A 24,117-nucleotide genomic window follows, 5' to 3' on the forward strand; every position below is an offset into this window, starting at 1 on the left:
AATTTGCAGTTCAGACAAAGATGATTTTGATAACTGCAGATTCCATGGTTTTTATGGAAAAGCATGTGACTAGTGTCTCTTATTCTGACAATCAAGAATTACGTCTCCATTCAAGGAGACTATAGAATGTTACAAGATCATTTTTTAAAATAAAAAGTAAAGTCATAATACCAAAACCATAAGAATATTTCACAAGTCCATGTCGATGATTTTAGTTAAGAAATTCTTGAGAAGCTCTCATAAACTTCTTAACTTACAGAATTGTTTATAAGTCAAAAGACAGTTAAAGATACACATACACACAGGCAGTAATGACGCTGACATATTGTGGGACCTTAATGGTCTAGGGTTCCAGAGGAAGAGTCAAAGGACCCTCAACCCCAGATACCTCAAATAACAAGTGCTGGCTTCCTCCTCATCCCAACCTGGTAACCTAAAGCTGGGTCTCCCACCATCACCCCTGGTAAGAGTTTTTTCACCCTGACAGTTATCAAGGTTCACTCCTTGTTTGACCTTATAAGGTCCCACCCCCCACCCCCTACCACTCCTGAACATGTAGATGAAACATCTACCAACACCCCTGCCCTAGCCAACGGTGCAGAGCCACACAAACCTTGCCCCAGAGAGGCTGGTCACCTCCCTGGTGGCATAAATACTTCTCTCTCCTTGCCAATAAACAAACCAGCTCTCTGAAGCCGTTCCTGGATGTCTGAGCACTCATGGCTGGTGCTGGCAGAGGTCCTGCACTATACTCACCAGTGCCCAGGTAAGCGTCCCTCTCTCCAGCCCAGCTCTGTGCAGTGCAGTGTTCCTGTCTCCCCCGAGGAAGAAGCAGACACACGGAGGCAACTTATGACAGTTTTATAAATAGACGCATATTTGGTGGCCCTTAAAACCAAATAAAGAATTGTAGTTTTATAAGGTAAAAAGAAAAGTCGTGTTTCCCTCACCACACTCAGGTGGTGTGATGCTTGGCTGGTGGGGTGCCTTGGTTAGGTCACATGGTAGAATCACAAGGGAGAGACAGAAGTCATAAGCAAGATAGGCAATCACTATGCAGGGAGGGGCCAGGTGTGTTCTTTGTGTCCACTGCACTTTGGGGAACAACCAGTGTCCCCGGAGAACTCTATTAGTCTCTTTCGAGGGCAGTACTGGCAATGACCTAAATCCTTCCATGCTTCCTAAACCCATTATCTCTCACACTACCACAGAGGGCCAACCATCCTGACACATAGAACGAGACACTCACTCTACATCCAAACTTAGCACTCTCCGGTCTGGTTCAACTGTAATTGGTAGGACGCTGTTCCCCCAAAGACCACTGTATCCTTCTTCGCAGAAGTTGAGATATCACACCACAGAGAAAAGGAGACACTGCGGAGGGGATCAAGTCAACAACCCCGAGTTGGGGACCTCTGTAGATGGTCCGGGTTCCATTGTCACCAAAGGGGTCTCCTCAGAAGGAGGTAAGAGTCTCAGGCATCAGAGAGGCTGGGGGATTGTGTTGCTGGGTTTGAAGATGGAAGACAGGACCACAGGGTAAGTGATGTCGGACCTCACGAAGCTGCAACAGCCAAGGTGTTGTACCCATGAACCTCTAAGAGAGATCACCGGGACCGTAGGCCACTGAAACCAACGTCTAATTTTGACGTCTCCAGTTATAGGAGGATGGATTTTCACAGATTTGAGTCTGTGGCGAGTTTCCCTTGCAGACATAGGAGACTCATGGAGAGATGGAGGTGTAGGGATGAGGAGGGCTCATGTCGTGCTCAGTAACAAAACAGCCCAGCAGTACGGGGTGCCTGAGGCTGTGCCCTCACCCCTGCCTCAGAGGACCCTGTTGATGGGTGTCTTCCCAAGGTACAAGGCTCAGGTCTTTCTAGTCTGTCTCCGTGGGGCCTGCGGTGGTTGGGCCTCTGGCCAAGATAGACTTGGAGCTTCGAGGCTAGGTATAACTTACTAGGTTTTGTAAGGAATTTAGTAAAAATATATCCTATCTAATTATCTGGCCGTAGTTGCCTTCATATTGGGTGCCTCTAAGCCACTGGGCAGAATCCAGGCCTCTAACCGTTTACACTTTAAAGGAGTTCAATTCGTTTATTTCTTCAGAGCGGGGTAACATGAATTATTATCAGTTCTAAGAACTGATAGGGTTGTGAAATAGGTAAAAGGCAATAAAAGGCCTTAAAGGTTCCCTGGAAGACCAGACAGGACACGCGGTAATCTCTCTTGCCCATATCAAAGTCTCAGAGTTTTCCATGACAAGTGAACCGAACTGAGAGGGCGATTGCGTGGGGCGGAGTTACACACAGGGCAGGCTGAGACTGAACTCGTGACTGAAGCTGTAGAGCGGAGTGCAGGGGTCACATCAGGACTCACGACTGGGGAGCTTTACTGAAACCATCGTGTGTTATAAATCCATTACTTCCTCAGACTCTATATCTAAGGTAAAGGATGAAGGCCAGGCGACTATGGGGCGAGGGGAGTTCCCCACCTTGTGACCTTAGAGCAGCAGCTGCACCAAGAATTTATGATGAATTAGAATCCTCAGCCCTACCTCAGTCTTACTGAATCGGAAACTCCAGGGTGGACCACAGCCATCCAGGTGACTGGGGCAGCTAAAGTTTGAAAGCCACCGAATACCACTTCCTGGAAGACAGAGCACTGGTACCCAGGGGGCTTATTTAGCCCCCGTGGGACACATTTGTGACTTTCTTCTGAAGCTCCATGGCAGAGATTCTCTCTGTGTAGGAGGAGGAATACATGTTTTATATTAGAAAGAAGAAATATAAACTAGTTATTCAGAATTCACCCAATGCCCTGTCAACGCCCTGGGCCCATTTGCTGTAGGAGAAACCCCTATTTAGAAGTTATTTCAATATGGCCAATCCAAAGCAAGATCAAAGAAGTATTTTTGCAGCTTTGGGCTTCAAATATTTTGTGTAGGTAGATGGTAGTCTAGTCCCTTAGTCATCCTAGTAGGCGAGAGTGTGTTTAGATTTCCTGGTCTCCACAGCGGGATGTATTTGGTCTTTTTATCCTCCCCGCCCCCTCAAAGACAGGGATCACAAGGTACCATGGGGGCGTGGCTAGAAAGCCGTGACCACTTCCTTTCTTTACAGGTGATGGTCACGTGACAGCTTTGAAGTGGCGTGGGGTTTTTTTTTGTGTATTCTAGCTTGGTAATCTGTCTGTCGGCAACCTCAGCAAAATTTTGTTTCCATTGTTTTCATGGAAGCTGTTCTCTCCTCAGACCCAATTACTCACTTATTATTACACATTGGTTACAGGTTATACTGATTTAAGAAGTATCTGTGATGTAACACAGTGTGCTCATTCAAAACTTTTCCGCTGAGAGGAAAGAGGTCCAGGATACGGGAAGAATTAGAGGGGAATGTGACAGGGGAGTGGACTTGATCAAAATACGTTATGCACGTGTATGAATATTAAATAAAATATTTTAAAACATCAGCCAAATATGTATAGTGTGGGAATGCTTCTACAGCCATTGTGAAGAGGGTTCCTATGAAGGAAGCATGGTGTCTGTGGCCAGTTCTTTCTCAAACCTTGTCATTGAGAACTACATGCAAAGTTTAGATGACATGCACCCCAACTCCTTAACTCTTCCTAACCCTCCCAAAATTTGTGTGCATTTTTGTTTATTTTAATAACCCATTGAGTTCTATTGATACTGCCCATATATTCCTGAGTGTGGAGCCGTCTACTTAAGTATGGCTGACATACCAGGAGCCATGCCCTTAAGGAAAAATGTGGCTCCCTTCCTGAGAAGCCATGGACTGTTACCACTCTTCCCTCTAAGTTAGAATAGTGAATGGCTTGATCCTGTGCAGACCATTACAGCTGCTATGAGTTCAAGGACAGAATGGCCCCATCATGTCCAGAAGATACTCGTTTTCTTCACTCCTCCCTGACCTCTGAATCTTATAATATGTACCCAGTCTATTCCTCAGTGAGACTTGGAGAGGTGGTGTGATGTACTCTTCAAATTTGTACTTGAGTTCTCCACAGTCGCTTACTGCACACATTTTGTCCAGATGTGAGTTTCTTTGCCAACCATCATACACACACACATCATACATACACTTTAGAGGGATGGCCTCTAAAGGCATATGCTCCTATCCTATATGCACACTCCTACAGATACACATCCATAAACGTAATTAAAAATAAAAATAGTTCTTTTACTATAAGACTTTCAGAGTGTTTAACATAAATATACATTAGGAATATTTAAGAGAGTGACTTACATGGCCAAGAGCTTGTGATTGGGGAGTTCACAAGCTCTGGAGGTGAACCTGTTAAAAGGCAATATCAAACTGCCCACTAAATTTGTATCTATGTAGCTATAGATTAGTATAGCTCTCAGATCCCATCAAAGAAGGTGTGTGTGTGTGTGTGTGTGTGTGTGTGTGTGTGTGTGTGTGTATACATGTGAACCACAATGTATCTGAGAAGTCATAGGACAACTTGTGGGAGCTGGGTTTCTCCCTGTCACCAGGTGGGTCCCAGGGATAGAACTCAGGTTTTCAGGCTTGACTGAAGTGTCTGCACGTGCTGAGCTATCTCACTAGCTTAGGGACTGTTTTTAAGCCAACGTTTTCAAATTGATTTGGGCACAGAACATTTTTATTACTGAAGTATCTTATTTCATCTAGTCTAGGAAAAGTGAATATAGACTGGAGGTGATCTTCAGAATTTGATAAAGGAATGTATTAAGTGGAAAGGTTGTATGACATTGAGATCCTGGAGGCTCTTCAGCCATGTATCCACAGAGCAGTTAAGATTGCCCAAAGTATTCCATAGACTCCTATTTTATCCACTTAAATTATACCCAGACAAAATATGTGAGGACCAGTTGTGTAAAGCATTGATATAAATGTAAATTATTTAATGATTGTGGCTATTGAGGTGGTATGGGGCATTGTTGCCCTAAATGTGGGCCAGGGAGCAGCAGTGCTGATGTCCCTCAGGAGGTATGCATGGAGCTCTAACTCAGGCTTGGGTTATCAACAGCCGTACCACGGTGGAATGCAGCCTCTGTCAGATCTCTGTGCAGTGTGCTGTTCCCCTTCCTCATGGGTCTTCCTGCCACTTCTTGTTTCCCACCTGGACTTCCTTGTAGTTCCTCTCTTCCTGGAAATTCAAATTCATTACCATTTATTTCCCCAGACCAACCATCATTCCTCTTTCCCTGAATAATGGTATTATATGTGGTTTATTTTACATGGTTCTTGGAAGACCATAGTAAACATAAGAATGGAACAATTTTAAGTTCCTTAAACTACTCAAGGCAACATGTCAATTAGTTTTCCAAAGTCAGGTTTTCTAAGCCTTTCGTCAGCTATAAGAAGGGGCTGGGGCTTCTGGACCATGGCTACTCTGTTGGGTTCTTTTTCCTACCAAGCTTCTCTACCCCAATTCATTCCAACCCCTCAATGCTAGGTAGGAGATAAAGAAAGCTAGAGAGAAGGGGAGCATCAATGTCATTAGACTGCTTCCTGTGGCTGAGGAGTGTGTGAGTTCCTTGGAGCAAGTTCAATCTTTATCACCAGGGTATCTCCAGCCAGCGACCAGCGACCAGCGACCAGCGACCAGCGACCAGCGACAGGAGCAAGAGAGTCAGCAGCAGCAGCAGCAGGAGTGTCAGCAGGAGTGTCAGCAGAAGTGGCTGCCACTGTACCCCACTCAGGACCTGGCGTGTATACCCTCTCAAGAGTCCTCAGGATTCCAAATATAAACTATCTTGAGCTAGAAATACCACGCTCCTGCCAGCCAGAGCATGAGACAAATCACAGTCAGCTGCTGTGGACGATCTGAAGCAGCCTCATATCCCACACCCGGGATTAAAACAAAAACACATTCCCATCGCCTTTCAGTGTTTTTAAATCAATCAAAATTGTCACTACAGGGATATATCGAGAATCACTTTCTGTTTCATAAAGTTTCGCAGTAGTTAAAAAAAACCTGTGTCCTGTAAATATAAAGTTAGCATCCGTGTGCTTGCAGCATCAGACTGAGCTCAGGGATTCTGGTGGAGGAGCTGGCAGAAGGCCTGGAGGAGTGGAGGGGGATTGTAACCCCACAGGAAGAACAATGTCGCCTGGCCGGGCCACCCAGTCAGTGCTCCTAGGGACTAGACCACCAACCAGGGAGTGTAGAGGGAGGGACCTGTGGCTCCAGCTGCATATGTAGCAGAGGATGGCCTTGTATGACATCAATGGGAGGGGAGGCCCTTGGTCTTATGGAGGTTTGATGTCCCAGTATAGGGGGTTGCTGGAGGGGCAGGGCGGGAGAGGATGGGTGAATGGGGGAGCACACTCATAAAGGCAAAGGGGAGGGGGAGGGAGGCAGATGTGGGATGGGGTTTTGTGGAGGGGTAACTGGAAAGTGGAATATCATTTGAGATGTAAAAGAATGGAATGATTAATAAAAATAATAAATTAAAAATATAACGTCCTTATTAGTTGGACTTCAGGAGTCTGGTTGTCAAAAATCATATAGTTCTAAGGCACAGTAAATAAAAAAAGCACACACACCAAATTTTCTTGCAAGGTTGCTTCCTTATTGGTTGCTCTGACCCAGGATAGGGAGGAAGGGCTGACTGCTCTGGCAGTGGCCTTGATGCTTGTAAAAGAACCTTGTCCTTTTGTAGCCTTGAGGTTCATTGAAATGACAGAGTTCAGTTTAAGTATAGATTTTTTTCCCCATTATGGAAGATTAAATGACATTTTCTGACTAGACATAAAATCAGATATCTTAGATATCAAGAAATCTTCACTAGAAAATGCAAGTGGTTTTGGATGATCTCATCACGTGTGTGTGTGTGTGTGTGTGTGTGTGTGTGTCTAACCCAAGAAGCTAGAGGAAAACTTAAATTCTGACAAGATTTCTTTGGTTCGTTCTGTGGTAGGAAAGAAAGAAGGCAGTATGCAGTATGTGAGATCAAAGACTGCCAAAAGCCTTGAGTTTTCTTGTCTAAAGGAAATACTAAGTCTTTTATCAGCCTCCAAATTGACAGAATTCCCCAAATATTCCTGAGTGTTCTTCCCTTGCCCCTGCTCACAGTCAGATCTACATATAAAAATAATGTGGCCCCAATGCCTTAAAGCGTGAATCATACAAAAGGGAAGTGAGAAAGACAGCCATGGGAAAAGACTGTGATACACAGAAGAGCTGTGTGTTCAGCAGAAGAACCATGGAAGCTTCTCAGAAACAGTCAGTGCATGACACCACTCGGCTCAGAATCCCCCAGGGGAGATCTGAGTGGCTTGCCAGCGCTCTGGAGCTGATTCAGGCTTCCTGGGAAGAAGTTCTGCAACACTGTATCTCTGTTTGTTTGTTGTCGGTAAAAGGCTGTTTCAAAATGAAATATCAAGAGAATTTAAGCCTGTTCCTGAAATGTGAAATGCGAAAGGTGACCCACGCCTGTAATTCTAGTTCTTAGGAAGCTGGGCAGGAAGATCATTGCAAGTTAAAGACCATCCTGGGCTACAGAGTAAGATCCTGCCTCAAACCACCAGAAGCCAGCTGAACACAAGAACAACCAATCAAACAAAAAACCCAAAATAAATTAATGAATAAAACAAGGGCTGACATTTTACCTTTCCAAGCCCCTGACACTTGTATCCATGATAATAAAAATAGTCTATGTGTCTGCTGTTCAATATGGTGGTTACTTCCAAACTAATTGGTTAGATTTCTAAAAATGTAAATTAACTTTAAGTAGTGGCTGGAGTAGTAACTAGGGACATCTTCTTTAGATCTAGAGCAGTATTTTTATTTGTTTATGTCGTTTCCCTAGCTCATTTAAAAAATGCCTCGTGTCTTAAATGAGAGTGGATCTTTACTGTCATAGCTTGGATACATCTTCACGGAATGAAGAAGCACATTAGGTGATGTTATATAAGACATCGAAAGGCTTCCTGAAAACTCCCAAGTGCTCCACACATGGGGTCTGTGGGAAGGCCTTGACTGTACACATCGAAGGGTCGGAGGTACGTGGCTGTAGTTCCAGCACTAGGAAGCTGAAGCCGGAGGATCACAAGTTCAAGGTCAACCTCGTGGGCTACAGAGCAAGTTCTAATTCAGCCTAGGCTAGCGACTCTATCTTAAGAACAAACAAAAGTAGAACAGAAATGGACAGCCACCAAGCCCAGCGCACAGCGATGGGAGGGGAGCGTTGCTGTGCTGGAGATCTGCCATGCCTTTGTTTCTCTCCATTCTTGTTTATAATTCTGTTCAAAAGCATTCCTGGACCCTCTGACTCGATTTGTGATACACAAAAGGATAAAATAGTTTACTATCCGTAGGTTGCTGTTTAAATTTTGAGATACAAACAATCAGGGATAAAATTAATTCTGACATACAGCTGAAGATCACCCATATTTCAGGCATGCGCCCTGCCTGCCTGCCTTCATGCCATGGCTTACGCCTTGGGCATGAATTTCTTTCTGTGTCAGGCTTAAGAGGGGCCCTTTGGGACCCCTTTCTTTGTCTTCTGAGTGTTTCTAGCCCCCTGGAGACATTTGCCCACATTCTGCTCTTTTCACAGAGTGGTCTGTATGAACACCTCTTACAATTTCACAGGATTTGAGTCTCAAAGATCCTCTGGTTGTGAAGGTTTAAGCCTCAGTGACTGCTTATGCTCTCTGCTTAGTAATTGTGTGTGAGGGAGCGCCTCTCACCATCTCTTCTCAGGTTCCCTGAAGGCTGGCTTTTACTCAGCACCCGGCTTCAAATAAATCTCAAGTGTGGGTCTTCTCTCCATTCTGTTGAGGAGAGAGCCCAAGAAAACCTCCTCAGAGTAGACTTTCCCTGTAAAGGGAATTATTCATTCTTGCTAGCATGTATAAAAGATACACAATCCTGGTGCTTTCTTTACAAGCCGTAAGCCTAGATTGAGCAGGTTTTGAGCGATTCTAGCTTACATCCCAGCCATATGTCCCTTGTTGCTTGCTGTCTCTCCCGGCCTCAGGCTCATGGTCCATCTCTTCTCATCTCTACTTCCTCCTCTCTTGGTTTTCTCCCTTATCCCTGGTTTCTCTCAATCCTTGAGTCCCGCCTTTCTCTCTCTCTCTACTGCCCAATCACAGGCTTTCACTTTTTATTGACCAATTATCTTGAGAAGCAAGGTTTACATAACACTGCTAGTGTATTTGAGGATCCGCTCCTCCTGAGTAGGGAAGCCAGATCTTGGGGAGCCAGTATTTAGCATCTGCGTACATAGCAGTACCACACCAACCCCAGCAATTCCCAGATGAGGATGAGGTGTTTATTATTTGTCCTCATGAGTTTACTCTTGGGGAGTTGACCTCAAGTCCAATCAGAAAGTTGTTGGCTCTTCCTAAACATCCATGCCACTCCTACACCAGCAGGCACATCTTGCTAGCTCGATGCAATTCACAGCCTCCACAGGAGGGTAAGACTGTTAATGACTTTTCTCTTCTAGCTATCTGCTCAACACCTTCCAGCCCCATGAGAAAGGTCAGGAGGCTTTCGGCTCAGTTCAAGTTTGATTGCTCCATGACCTGTGACCAAAGCATGATGATTTCGACAACAGTCTTATCATCTAGTTATGATAGGCGGCAAGGAACAGTGACAATTGCCCATATTGCTTTGGGAGCCTCTGGGCCTTCCTTCAGCAACAGTTCATGAGAAAGCATCCCGCACATAGCACTAACATTTTTTGTTTAATTAACCTATGGCTTCTCAACAGTCATGTTTACATCCACCTATTAATGCTACCCTCAACCTAAGTCAGAGAGATGTCTTCTTGTAGAGAGCAGTGGTTAATATCGATTCATAATGGGTTGAAGTCCTGAGAATAAAGAATAGTGGAGTGTTTAGTCCTAAATGGGTTCATCTATGTCAGTCCTTCCAAGGATCAGGGGGCACTGTGGAGGAGGAGCAGAAAGAATGTTAGCACCAAAGGATTGTGGGTCAAGATTGCCAAACCATTGCTTTGAACATGGTGGTTGCACCCATGAACTCAGTGCAGTTGTCATTACCATCACGACCCACTCAAAGATTGAGCTTGTCCTAATCATGGAAGGGGGAAGGGCTCATGTAGTGAGAATTTTGGTTTCTTTAAAAACTCAGTTATGTTATGTGGATAGGTCTTTGTTTCAGTACCCGGTGTGGGATATGGGACTGTTCTCCATTGTCCACAGCCATTACGATTGTCTCATGCTCTAGGAGGGGCATGATTCTTGGAATTCTGGGGACTCTGGAGAAGGTATAAATGGGACAGTCCTGGAGGGCCTGTGGCAGCAGCTGCCTGCCCCTTCCTGCTGCTACTGGACTTGCCCCCAAGGAACTCCATGCCTCTACTCAGTATGTGCATCTCCTTCATTAGTATAGAGAGTTGTGAGGACTGTAAGGGCTAGCCTCTGAGAGAGGGCTTCCCAGGCCCCAAGTATAACCCTACTGTGTGTGGACAGGACTGGGCTCGCCCACTGTGTGCTCCTTCTATTTCCTCGTGTATAAAGGGAATACTCAGAGTATCTTGGATATTTTATCAGACTCATGAACAAATTAAACAGGTTAATTTAATATGCCTCGCACATGGTAGGTACTACAGGTCATTGCTGATGTTATTTCTATACAAATCAAACACTTTGCTTCTTAGTGGGATAAGGCAAATAGAATAAAACGAACTTGACTTTCTTTGTATCTTTATAAATATGCTCTGTTACTGAAAACTGACATAAAAGTGGAAACAGAGGAACATTTAATTATATTATTTTTAATATAAATTATTAGACCCCCCCCCCACACACACAACTTCCTTTATTCATTATTTGGCATGTTTCTAACACTTACTATACATCTTGCAAAGTGAGTCCCTGTAGACATGAAATAGAATCTTTAGGGTGGAGTTCAAGATAACGGACAAAATGTAAACAAATTGTCATTGGTCTACTGACTGGAAAATGAGCGGTATTCAGCACTGACTGAGGAGTGGGTGGTACCCAGCAGAAGTGCCAGAGAGAAAGAGGTAAAGGATTATTTGAAGAAAAGTTAGAAAGTCTTCCCAGAGGAGAAGACACTTGAGAACTCTGAAGGGAAGGCCAGGCTCACTGGCACCTAGAATGTTCCAAGTACACTACAATGTCTTTGATGGAGAACATGAGGGTGAATTGAGTGTTACTTAGTCCCATGCCCAGCTCACCTTCTGACCATGTTCTCCTTCTGGTAAAACTCACATTCCTGATAAGTGAGTGTCTGAAACCACATAGGTGAGCACGTGAAGGCGTGACACAGAAATCGGAGGGGGGGCACCTCTGGGGTTCCAACAAAGGTTTGACACAGAATGAAAAGGAAACTATAAAAATCAGCTTAATGCTCAAGGTAAATACAGCATATGGACAGTAGCCTAAGGGAGTAATGAAAAGAAGAAACTCATCTCACTTAAAAAGTGTTCCAAAGCCTTATGGGAACGGGATGAAGAAGATAGCTTCCAAAAAGAGAAGAATGCTGTAAATTAGAAGACATATAGGAACCTTAAAATTCTTGTAATCTTTCCTTCTACCACCCCCACACCCTTGTGGGAAGGAGCTGTAGGAGCAAGGATTCAGCCTGGACCTGGACTACATGGACAAGAAATTTTGGGAAAGCAGGGCTTGACGCAGGAAAGCTCAGATGGACGTAAGTCTATAAGTAATGAGCATTTCCTCTCACAGGCAAAGCCACCGCTACGATTTTATGAAGCGTCTAATTCTTGTCCACTAACGGGTCCCCCTTCTTGTTGCCCTTGGAGATCCAAAGGGCACAGCCTGCTTTTTAAAGCACTATTATTTAGTTAAACAGCTGCTACTAATTACAGCATGACACTCAGAGTGCACGAGTGGTGGGATTCAATTTCTTTCCTCTCCATGAGGAAGATACCTCTTGGAAGTAAGCTACCCATTTTTCATTGACCCTCAAATCTTTACGCTACTGGAACACTGTTGAGATTACAACAACAACAACAACAACAAAAATTGTGCTTGAATGATAACAACACTTGGAGTTCTGCCAAGCACAAATAAGTCTAGGTGTAGAATGAGGTGAAAGTCAATAAAACACTTTTGCACAAGTATAGCACAAAAATTGGCAGCCCAGAGCCCTGGGACGATTGCCGTGTGCCATCTGGTTTACGAATGAAATGTTGTTGGAATGACGCCACACACCCATGCTTTACCTATTGTCTGTGTGCTGCTGTCCTGCTAAAACAGCAAGTCATCATTAAAGAGAGCAGATGGCAGGCTGCAGCCCTTTGGTAAAGGGCTGATGTAGCATGCATGTCATTGGTTCAATCCCCAGCATACCCTAAACTAAGCAGGTGGTGATGTGATGGTGAGGATCAGAAGGCCAAGGTCCTCCTTGAATATGTATTGAATTCTAGACCAGCCTGTCTAAAAATAAAAGTTAAAAAGAGACGGATGCCCAGCACAGAATAAAAAAATTCTCTCCCTAGCCCTTGATTAGTCTTTGCACACTCACTGCCCAATGCAACCACGAACACACATCAGTCTTACCCACTTCTCTTGACTCCATGAGCTTCACTCAACCGACAAGTGGTGGAACTTTGGTGAGGGGTAAGGAAGTTTAGGATCCAGCTCGTGCCAATAATATCAAAAAGGCAGAGAAAGAATTAAAATGGATACTTTCAAGATGCACCCTCTAGTATAGAGAAGGACATTCATGTTGACACTAGGAAAGCAAATTTGGAGGATTTTCCAGAAGCTAGGAAAGACATTCCGGAGAAATGAGGACAGAGGGAACTGACCAGAGAAAGATGCGTTACCGTTTCATTTGTATATAATATGAATATAAAATGTTGCTCAGATTTTACACTCATGATTTCTGTGAAGATAAACATCAGGAGACAGGAGGGAACTTTCAGAATGATAGACTGATGGCATCGATCAAGACCAGGGTCATTTACTTACTTCCACACCCAGCAAACTGAATAGCTACATCATGTGGATTTTCTGTATGCCCGTCATACCTCAATAAAGTGTTTTTAAATGAGTAGGAGTTAGCCCATCAAAGTGCTGAATGGAGGCTAGGAGAATTTAAAGGCCTTTTTTTTTTTTGAAGATTTCTTTTTTTAAAAGATTTATTTTATTCATATGAGTACACTGTTGCTGTCTTCAGATACACCAGAAGAGGGGATCGGATCCCATTACAGATGGTTGTGAGCCACCATGTGGTTGTTGGGAGTTGAACTCAGGACCCCTGGAAGAGCAGTCAGTACTCTTAACCACTGAGCCATCTCTCCAGCCCCTAAAGGCCTTTTTTGACAACCATCAGAAATATGAGTCCACTATATTTCTGTTGTAAGAATCCAGACTTGGGGCTGGAATGATGGCTCAGCGGTTAAGAGCACTGACTGCTCTTCCAGAGGTCCTGAGTTCAACTCCCAGCAACCACATGGTGGCTCACAACCATCTGTAATGGGATCCGATGCCCTCTTCTGGTGTGTCTGAAGATAGCCACAGTGTGCTTATATACATAAAATAAATAAATAAATCTTTAAAAAAAAAAGACCCCAGACTGGGATCATGGGTGCCTTGGGCTGCAAGTAGCTGGGAGAGTCTCACAGATAGAAGGGTTTGCACAGTGTGATTCATCAGGCAAATGTGGTTCAGAAAGGATAATGAGGGATAGGAGTTCATATTTTTGTGTTTGTTTTTGTTTAAGTATATATTTCTCAGTCCACAGTGAGTAGTTATTTATTCCTAACTTGCAAACCTCTCCTTACTACCTGGCTGTGTGGGAAGATTAACAGCTTCATCCGGCAAAACACCTCATTTCAGAATTGAATCTAGACCTTGGTGTTGGTGTTGAAGCCCCCACGTTCTATTTTCCCTTCTCTGCTGTTTATGATAATACAAAAGGACCATGAGGATGAACGAGACCTTTGCCTTGTCTTTTTGGAACATGAGTTAGAAGTTTGAACACCAGGATGTTAGTGTTATAACCCTTTACTCTGTAACCCAGAAGTGAAGAAAACCTACCAGTGTTCTAGCCATTCGAATGCCAAATCACATAGCCACACGGGAATCGCCTAGTGATCGAGCAGGACTAGAGATTGCTGTGGTGGCACAGTCTAAAATCCCAGCGCTCCGGTGACCGAAACAGGAGGATCCTAAGTTTGAGGCGACCCTCGGCAACATAGCGAAAATATGTCTCATAAAACTGGCAAGGGGCGGGGGAGCATCCCAGAGTGAACAGGCATTCATCTGTTTGCCCAACCATCCTGGCTCCCTCACTGAGTTTGGCTGAGTTTGGCTCTCACAATGCCAGCCCTGTGCCGTGAGCTGCTTGCTCAGCCATTGCTGCTATGAGCTCACTTCTTATCTACCTCAATAGTGGGAACTCATGGGAGGTTGATAACCTCCTCTGAGCCTCGGAGAGGGTGAAAGGGTCTCAAACAATCTCAAACCTTAAAAAAATGGGAGTCGGGGTTGGGGATTTAGCTCAGTGGTAGAGCACTTGCCTAGGAAGTGCAAGGCCCTGGGTTCGGTCCCCAGCTCCGAAAAAAAGAACCAAAAAAAAAAAAAAAAAAAAGGGAGTCAAGTTTTGGAGCAGCGGAGGTCTCTCTTAGGATCATTAAAAATGGACTGGAGAGAGATAAGCAATGTGAGCGGTTGCTAAATATACTGAGAAAGTTCAGGGCTGGGATCTGTGGGACTATGTGCAGCTGGACAAACAGAAAGACTATTTCTGTAGGGCCTGGACTGCATGGTGCTTCGGGTCTGATGATGCGCTTGCTATTTAAAGACCGCCGAAGGGTTATTCTATCCAAAGTCCAGAATCGACGTTTCTCTTCAAGGGAAAATTATTTTCAAACCTCTGAGTGGATTTGGAGTAAAATTTATCAATCACAAGCGTTATCTTTGCAGTGGCGTTAAGAGCCCCAAGAGCCAGGCTGACATCAGAGGAAAATGATCACTATTGACAGAGCTAGAAGACATGTTGGTTTTCTTATCCTTTTAGAAAGAGAGAGAGAGAGAGAGAGAGAGAGAGAGAGAGAGAGAGAGAGAGAGAGAGAGAGAGTGTAAGAATAAATTTGTGTGCCCTGGTTCCGACAACAGTCTTGGAACCTGGTCCCCACCGTCCACCTTGTCAGAGACAGAATCTCCCGCTCACTAATGTGTACACCAGGGAGCCAGCACACAAGCTTTCAGGGATTCTCCTGGCTCTGGCTCTGACCTCCCCCTAAGAAGACCAGGGTGACCTACACACATCAGCTCTGTGTGAGTTCTGGGGCTGGAGCCCAGCGATTTGTGTTTGTTGCGGTAAATGCTCTATTCACCAACCTTGTGTGTCTCTTCTTTTTTGAATGAACCATTTCCATTCTAATGATAGTGAGTTAAAAGGCAACGGCTCGTTTTTGAGATGAGACTGCTTGCAAGATCTTCAGTAGATTGTTTGGGGAAAAATGATTTTTTTTCCTTTTTGGCCTAAGCTCTTATATTTAGACCAGTGTTCAAATGCACGTTAGACATCAGGAAGCTTATTAAAACGAAAACGGTTAATATTTAGTTGACATTTGACGACGTTCTGCAAGTTGTCTGTCCTAGCTACATATAGAACAGTGGGACATTTTTAATCCTGAAAATAAAGCAGCCTGAAGGGTGCTGTGAGCAAATGTTTGATCCAGTGTCAGGGGAAAGATTTACAGTTTCAGGAATTAATCTTTGTAAATGACGCCCGAGCTGCTTGTCACCTCCCGGTTGGTGCTGTCTTGTGTTGCCCAAGTTACTTTCCTCAGAGAGCTGGGCAATTGCCCTTGATTGTGCCTGTGTTCGAAGCACCCCACCCTTAAGAGCAGACGATAGCTTTTCTGTCTATGGAAGAAAACTTGGAATGCGAATGCCCACAAACACAGGCTCCTCCACACAAGGATTTCCTTTCTCCATACTCTCTGTGCTGAGTGTCAGTGGTTGTAAATCTTTTAGCTCACATGATGTCTGTTAATGACCTAGAAGGGAATCAAACCTAGGGCTTCCTGTGTGTGCTACATGAGCATTCTGCAAGGGAGCTCCATCCACAGCTGCAGCCCCACCCCCTTCCCCTTCCCTGCATTGCAGCCTCAGCAAACTGTAACCGGCAGGCCCAGCGTGTGGTCTGCTGTCTGTTTGGGTGAGTGAAATTCCGTCCACACTGTTTTGTTTTAAGTCCCTTCTGCTCATTTGATCAAGCGTTGTCTACTCCTGCTGGGGAGCTAACAGTGAAATTGAGAAGTCTTGAAAGGTGCTAAGGGCCTGGGCTTTGTAAATAGATTTGAACACGTTGGGGCTGGCCGTGCTCTCTCTTAATCGCAGCAAGGTCTAGTTTGGCTTTTACTGGTGAAGTTAAGTAGCCTGGACAGACACCAGATGGCCCCTAAGCTTAAGACATCAGGCTGTCTGCAGGAGCTCTCTGAGCCTCTCTTGATACCATTACTGTGTATAGTGTCAAGATTTACATCACTTCTGCTCTGAACCCTTAATCCTTGTGTCCACAGTCTCAATATATTTCAATGCTGGCCACCAAACTTCTTTCCTTTCACTCCTCCAACAACGAGTCCTGTAATTTTTTTTTTATTCCTTCCTACATCTTATCAGGTAGTTTTTTTTCAATAAAGGTTTATAAGGCCGAGTTCCCCTTATTTATATTCAAGGGTGAATCTTGAATACAAATTCACTTTGCAGCATCTTGGATGGGTGCTTCAGCTTTCCTTAAGGAGCTACATAGATCATTGTCTAACTGAAATATTCGAGCTCTGTATGCAATCAAAAACTTCATGGAGTCACATAAAAATAATCTCTGGAAGTATGTCAAATTAGTTTATCCAATTTAAATCCATTTAATATTCCAACACGGAGTCAACATAAGCTTTTATTGAGATTTCTACTTTCTCTTTTACTTTTCGGAATGTGGTGTATATACACGCTTGTGTGGGTGCATACGTGAGTTTGTCTGAGCATCTTTGTATGTGTGTGGGTGTGTACGGAGGCCAGAGCTAGGCAAACACTAGCCAGCCCCCTATGCTGTACTGTGTTTGCTATGTTAACCGTTTGGTTCATTTTGTCAGACTTAAGCAGTTGCTCTATTGTTCTATTACTCAAAGCTGTTCTGAAAATTTTTCTTTCTTGTTTACCTTCTTCCCCCACCTCCAGCTTCCCTCCTTTAAGATTTATATAATAGTTGCTTTTTCTATTTTTCCACAATTTCTTTTTACTGTTATTACACTTACTTTTCAGTCTCGTGTGCTATCATTCGTGGCCATGGGTTCTTGGTTTTCTAACCAGCAGTGGCTTTCTGTTTGTTTTTGTGGGATGTTTTCAAGACAGGGTCTCACATAGCCTACGATGAACTCAGACCATGTGTGGGGCTGAGGGTGACCCTACATCCCTCAGCCCCAGGTCCTACCTTCCAAGTGCTGCAAGTGCAGGTGTGAAAAGCCCTCCTGCCTAATCTCTGCTTTCTTTTTTTCTTGTGTGGCGTATGCATGTGTGTGCACCTGTGTGTGTGTGTGTGTGTGTGTGTGTGTGTGTGTGTGTGTGCCTGTTTTGTGTGTGAGCAAGACAAAGACTTCACATTTTATTTATTTGAGACAGAGTCTCTTGCTGGACGTGGAGCTCGGGGATAGACAAATCCTGCGGGATGGCAAATGTTCAGACCACCCTATTGCTCCTCATCCCCGCCCTGGGCTGGGATCCAGTTGTACGCTGTGCCGTCCCAGTCCTCTATGTAGGTGCTGGAGATCTGCAGTCAGAGGCAAATGCTTGTGCAACAAGCACTTTACCTACTGATTCATCTCCTGGGCCTGTGTGCCCTTCCTGAGCCCACGGGGCTTTAGGGGGTCCTCTCTAAGGGAGACAGCAGGGTACTGGACTTGATCCTCTGTCTGCCTGGACCCTTGGTCATCTGTACAGTTTCCAGACTCGACTGTGGAACAAAGAAAAGCATTTAAGCAGCACCTAGATAGGATCCATCATCATCAGTCAGATCTGGAGCAGACTCAGTGTTTCACCGCACTGTGGATTGCTACCTCCCCATTCCCACCACGAATTCCTAGTCCTGAACTTAGCTCAATGTCCTCTAACTCCTGGGATGAGAGTATGGGGTGCGGTTCAGCCCTGCTTGCAGTTTGAGATTCTCCTTAGCGGATCCTTCTCCCTAGCTGGGGCGTGGCCCATCTCTAGAGTTTCCATTGGCATTGTCACTGAAGTCACAAGCATCCTGAGAGCTCCAATACTCCGAGCAAGAACCAGTCCTGAAACTTTGCACAGAAGAAGACTAGATCTCAACCTGAAGCCTACAGAAACTTCACTTTTCATGACCCAAACAGGCACTATCCACCAACAGTCATGCCTGTGGCATTTTTCTTTAAATAAAATTTATTTTATGTGTTATGTCTGAACGCATATATGTGCACCATATGAGTGCACTGAGTACCTGCTGGAGCCAGAGGAGGGTATTGGATCTTCTGGGCTGGAGTAGTGGACAGTTGTGAGCCCCAAGCAGGTGCTGGAGACTGAACTCGCTCTGACCACTGAGCCATCTCTTCATCTCCACCTGTAGCTTTGTACCATATGCTTTACAGTGAGCTCCTTTTACACTTCCTACTGGATGAACCCCACGTTCCCAGCAGAGGGAGAAGATGTATTTTCCTAGAAATATGGGAAATTCCTAGGGCATGAGATGCCTGCATTCTCCTGACTCACATATGATATATGGTGGTGCAAACCACCACTGAAGCCTGTGACTTCTTCAGTTTCTGTTGTCGCTCCGCCTGGTTCTTCCTGTACCTTTTTTTCTTTCTTAATCAGTGACATCTCTGTGCAGTTCTTCTTTTTCTCCTTTCCAAAGATGTGTCTTAACTGTACTGAGGAACTCCTGACAGTCTTTATTATTGTGTTGTTCGGGTTGAAGCTTAACATTCTGAAGAAGACGTGGGTGCATGCGACATCCATGGGACGCATGATGTCTCAGCATCTGGATGGCCCACAAAGTCGTAAGTCAAGTGTTTATCACCCCAGGAGGGGATCTCTCCAGGTATGGCAGAGTTTTTTGCTCTTGGACTTAAACAGAAAAATTTAACCAGGGATGTGGAGGAAAACATAAAGGCTGCTTTTGATCAGGCTTAAAACATGAACAATCTAAGGAGCTGGAGGTTAAAGATGAAAGGCTCTGAATTGGCCATTCTCACCCTGGGGAGTTGAATGATCCTTTTACAGGGCTCACCTATGACCACAGAAAACACAGATACATTTACACTCCTAACAGCAGCAAAATTACTGTTGCAAGTAGCAATGGGGATAATCTTATAAGGTTGGGGCTCACCACAACATGAGGCCTTAAAGGGTCACAGCCTTAGGGAAGGCTGGGATCCACTGCTCCAAACCATCTCGCCAGAGCAGCCTCCTGGGTATGAAATTACTTGAAGTACACTGGTATTTTCCATCACCTTCTTGAGGACAATGCCCATTCATAAGGTGTAGGGTCCCTCGGAGTCCACTGTGACCTTTGAGAAAACAGAGATAACATGATTAGATCAGCTAACCATACAGCTGCTGCTCCCCACCCCCCAAAACCCTCCACCCAGTTTTACACAGCGAACATTGGTGAGAAGACTTGCGTTCTGACGGCTAGATACCTTGTTATATGACTCTCTGTAGCTATGATTTCTAGGTCAGTGTATTACACGGGACAGATTCTTCATTATTGTTGATTGGCTAGCAGCTATAATGATTAGAACATAAAAGATGTCACCACCTAAGGGGCAGTTTCAAATACAGAGAGGTAGGAATAAAGATGAGTCGCCGGGGAGCCCACCAGGTTCTGTTGAGTCTGATGGGGGTCGGGGAGTCAGGCAGAGAAGATGAACAAGATGGGGGATAATTATTTGGGCTCCAACAGTTTCATCCTGTCTCTGCAGATGAATTCTGATAGATGTCAGAAGGAGACAGCTGTACACACTCAGCATGAAGAATTAATTTTCTATTATTAACAGAGATGTTGATATGAATTGTCAAACTGCCATGCACCATGTGCACCGTAGAAGGAATTCCTTGCCTAGGTGTGCATGGGTGGCAATTTTCATGGACAACCATCCCGACTCAAAGACCAAGTAAAAACAGTTATTTGAGGGGCTGGAAGGATCTCAGTGGTTAGGAGCATGCACTGCTATTGCACAGGACCTGAGTTCAGTTCCCAGCACCCGTATGGGGAAGGTCACACCATCACTGGGTGATCCAACACCTTTTTATGGCCTCCATGGGCATCTACACCCATGCTCATATTCTTAAATAAATATGCAATGAAAAGTAGTTACTACATGTTTGAAGGAAGAATAGAGATCTTAGGGAATGTGTATACTTTTCCATCACTGGCACCTTAAAAGACCTTTAGTCAACCCTGCTAAACAACACGTTTAAAAAATAAATTTGCTTTATTTCAGTCGTCTCGTCCCAAGGTCAGGATGACTAGAATTTGCTTTCTTAATACCCATTATTTTGTCAGATTTGGGCATTTCTCTTTCTGTTTACAAGTCCTTAGATATTTTTGTCTGATTCTAAGAAGTACTTCTATAGTATTGTCTCATGTCAGGATTGCGATGGTGACTGGCAAAGGCTCTAAAATATGAGTATGTCTATGTATTTCACAGGCTTTGTTCCATGTTTAAGCAAACACCGAGGATTAAAGGTCTTTAAATGTTAGCTTTTCAGTTTATCATATCCCAAGTATTTCAGTAATAAAAGGGTGAGTAAAGTCAAGTACACTCAATGACGTGCTCTCAAATAAATCAATGTAATTCTTCAGTTTGCCAACAGCACATGTCAGCAGTTTTCTACTCCGGGTGCTTCCCAGGAGGTTGCTAACGTAATTTTCCCTTGTTTTTCTGAATCCTGGGTATCTTGCTTATAACCTATGCTTCTGGCTTCACTATATTTTTCCCAGCTTAATGTGGCACCAAGCACTGACATCTGTCTGTAGGATTTACTGCCACCATGCTTTGTCTGCCTCAATGCTTATATAGAAAATTCCGCATATTCCCCAGCCAGCCCTGTCCTACCAATCTCAGCTCTTTGTCACGGCTGTCCACTGGGATGCGTTTGACAGGGCCTTGGGATCTTCTCTGATGTGGTTGGCAGAATGTTGTGTCTCTCAGCCACTGGAGTCCAGCTTGGGTTGTCATCTCCTCTCATTATTCTTAGGAATCTGACTTCTCCGTCAGGCTTCCCAGGCCCTACACCCTTGGCTTACACTACCGGAGTTTGTTGTTTCCCTGTGCTGGGGACCAGAAGTCCACGATAGAAGGATCTACAGGGCTGATTTCTGTCTCAGGCTACTTTCTCTGGCTGGTCAATGGTTGCCTTTCTGTCTGTGTTCTAATCTCTTTATGAGGCTATTGGTGGGATTCAACTGGGGCCCATCTAATGATGTCATTCTGTCCTAATTACCTGCAGAAGCTTTGTTTTCAAGCACTAACATTCTGAGGAGAAGGTCAGTAGGGATTTCTGTAGGGCCGGTGGGGAGTTTTCAGGACTTAAACATCCACCCTTGAGGAAAGGTAGGAGAATAGAATTTAGCCTGCCACACATATGTACGGGAGAGCTTTAGAGGAAAACCCCAAGCCCAAAGAGTTTTAAACTCATCTACTTTCTTATTTTCCCATGAGGCAATCAAGAGGAACCCAGGAATCTTTAAAGCATCACTTTTGGGGGCGTTTTATAACTGCTTCCTGAGCAGGGTGGGAAATGAAACTGGCCAACATGGTTTTTCTGACTCTCGCTCTTCCCACATTGCTGAGGGAGGATGACTCATGGGCCAGGCAGGACTCATGGGTTGTGTGTGGGCTACACAGCCTCTGTCTGACCTGTACCACATGTGGGATCCAAAGTTGGCTATCGAGTTGCTCTTCTGACAAACGCAGTTTTTCAAACCAACCTGAACACCAGTGTTTCTTTCCTCAGTATGTAACACACTATCATATGAAGTCACATAGGAGCCTGTTTAACTTGGTCTGTGTGCTGGTGTGTATTCATGTGTGTGGGTGCACCTGTGTGTCTGTGAAGGCACTGTTGTTTGGGTGCTACCTACCTGCTTTCCTTGAGACAGGCACTGGCCCATGGCTGCCAAGTAGACCTGGATACCTAGAATACCCGTGTTCAACTCCGCACCACCAGGATTACAAACATGTATCATCATGGGTAGTCTTCCCTTGGTGGCTTTGGGGGATTCAGCTCAGTACCTCCTGGGTCAGCATTTACTGATGGTGACCCAGTCCTGCTTGCTGTTTTCCCTCTTGGACTATAATTCCTTTAAGGGGCAGGTTTATGATTTGAAGTGGGAAGCTGCATGCGGGGAGTAGGGGTGTGGGGCAGGAAATTACTATAAATTTCCTTCTAATGTAGGTTCAAGCCTGTGTCCTCTTGTATCATCTGCTTTGCTTTGGGCTTCAAAAAGACAAAGACACACCAGTAGGTCCAGGTACTGAAGGGAAGATGAGCAAGAGGAATGTTTCCCAGTGTGCACTGAAGAACTGACCTCCCCCTACCCCCCCTACCGCCCCCTCACCCGACCCCACACACTCCTAAGCTCAATTTGTGAAACCCAGAGGCAACCAGGTTGCTGGAGTAAAGCCCACCTTTCACCAGGAGCTCACAATACTTACACGGTGATGCTGAGTTGCCCTTCTGATGGTTGAAGGTGTGTGTTGAGCTTGTAAATTGGTTGGATCTTGCTGAATGTGTGCTTAGAATGTGTTTAGGGGAGGAAATGAAAGCAGGGCAAACAGCAGACAGAGAGAGTTTCAGACATTCCCATTTTCTATGTATTTCTAAGACCATTCCAGCATTTTAGAACAGCTCTCTGTGCACCTGTGTTAAGTGAGACCTTTAGCCTCCTTTCCATACAAGAACTTAATTTAGCTGTACTCACCGCCTTAAGGTTCTCTGTTTTTATTGTTTGTCGGTGTTTGTATTAGGCACCTCCCTCCTCTTCCTTCCTCTGGGGCCCCTTCCGCTCCACTCCCCTGCTTTCCCTACCGCAGCCCCTGTGGGCTGTGATGTATCCTACTTACATTTACAAAACTTTTTGAGGGGAGGACCTTTCCAGTAGTTGTTCATCACAAACATACGAACTTGCGATGGCTTGCGTATTCCAAGGCTGAGTTTGGAGATAGCACATGGTTTATCCCCTGCCCCTCATACCAACACACACACACACACACACACACACACACACACACACACACACACACGCACAGATGGTCTCTATATAATGGTATACCGTGTTTTCTGGGAACTCTGAGCTGAAGGTGTCTTTGTTGATGATATCACATGTTTCAGATTCTTGAGTGTCTCCTTTTGGAGTCACAACTTCTACACCTGCTGACCTGAGCCTGCATATTGTTGGTATTTAAAATCTCAGCCAGCGCCCAGACAAGGTACACCAAGCCAACATGGTTCCACGTGGAAAGGTTTAGTGAGAGAAGAAGAGTAGTAGAAGAAGGAAAGGCTGGCCATGGGCACGTGGGAGGAAAGGGGGAGATGGGAAAAGAAGGGACAGGGACAAAGAGGGGCACGAGAAGAGGAGGAACAAGAGAGAGCAAGAGAGAAATAAGAGGGAGAGGAGGAGGCAAGTAGCCCCCTTTATAGTCAGGCACAGCTGGCTGTTGCCAGGCAACCGTGGGGTGGAGCATACCTGGCTGTTGCCTGGTAGCTGTGGGGGTGGAGCTTAGACAGAATACCAACGCAAACCCCTTTTATTTTTATTTTTTTGAGAAAAGGCAAGTATAGAAAGAGACTAATAAATATCTTTCACCACAGTCAGCGATTTAGCTCCCATTTCTGCGCCCTCCATATTCTTGCTGGCTGTGTAGCCTTGGGTCGTTTGCTTTACCTCTTGGCTGTTTTCTTCTGTTAAAGAAGAGGACTGGTCCACCAGGAGCACCAGTGTGCTTTCTGGCTTGTGGCTGTCCAGTGGTCAGACATTCTTGCTGAGCAATCACCAATGGTTCCGTCCCCCATCGGGCTGTGCTTGCCAGGAAGATCTTTTGACTCATCCTTTTCTCAGACTCTTTGAGAGCCAGCGCATGATTTATCCCTGCCA

General features: G+C 44.9%; 1 long non-coding RNA gene across 2 annotated transcripts; it reads right to left on the reverse strand.

Annotated features, from left to right (window-relative positions):
- Positions 1-4,881: 4,881 nt before the first annotated feature.
- LOC102555219 (uncharacterized) lies at positions 4,882-23,994 on the reverse strand. Of its 2 annotated transcripts, none has more exons than XR_005491169.2 (5): positions 23,296-23,994; positions 23,087-23,172; positions 22,679-22,758; positions 19,345-19,525; positions 4,882-5,154 (listed from the first exon to the last, which is right to left on the reverse strand). It is a non-coding gene; the product is annotated as an uncharacterized LOC102555219 (long non-coding RNA). The 2 variants fall into 2 exon arrangements; XR_005491168.2 differs by lacking the exon at positions 4,882-5,154 and adding an exon at positions 18,381-19,245 and having other exon boundaries at positions 23,296-23,973.
- Between the last annotated feature and the right edge of the window lie 123 nt (positions 23,995-24,117).

Source organism: Rattus norvegicus, chromosome 11 (genome assembly GCF_036323735.1).
Source record: "Rattus norvegicus strain BN/NHsdMcwi chromosome 11, GRCr8, whole genome shotgun sequence".
In the NCBI taxonomy this organism is placed as follows: domain Eukaryota; kingdom Metazoa; phylum Chordata; class Mammalia; order Rodentia; family Muridae; genus Rattus; species Rattus norvegicus.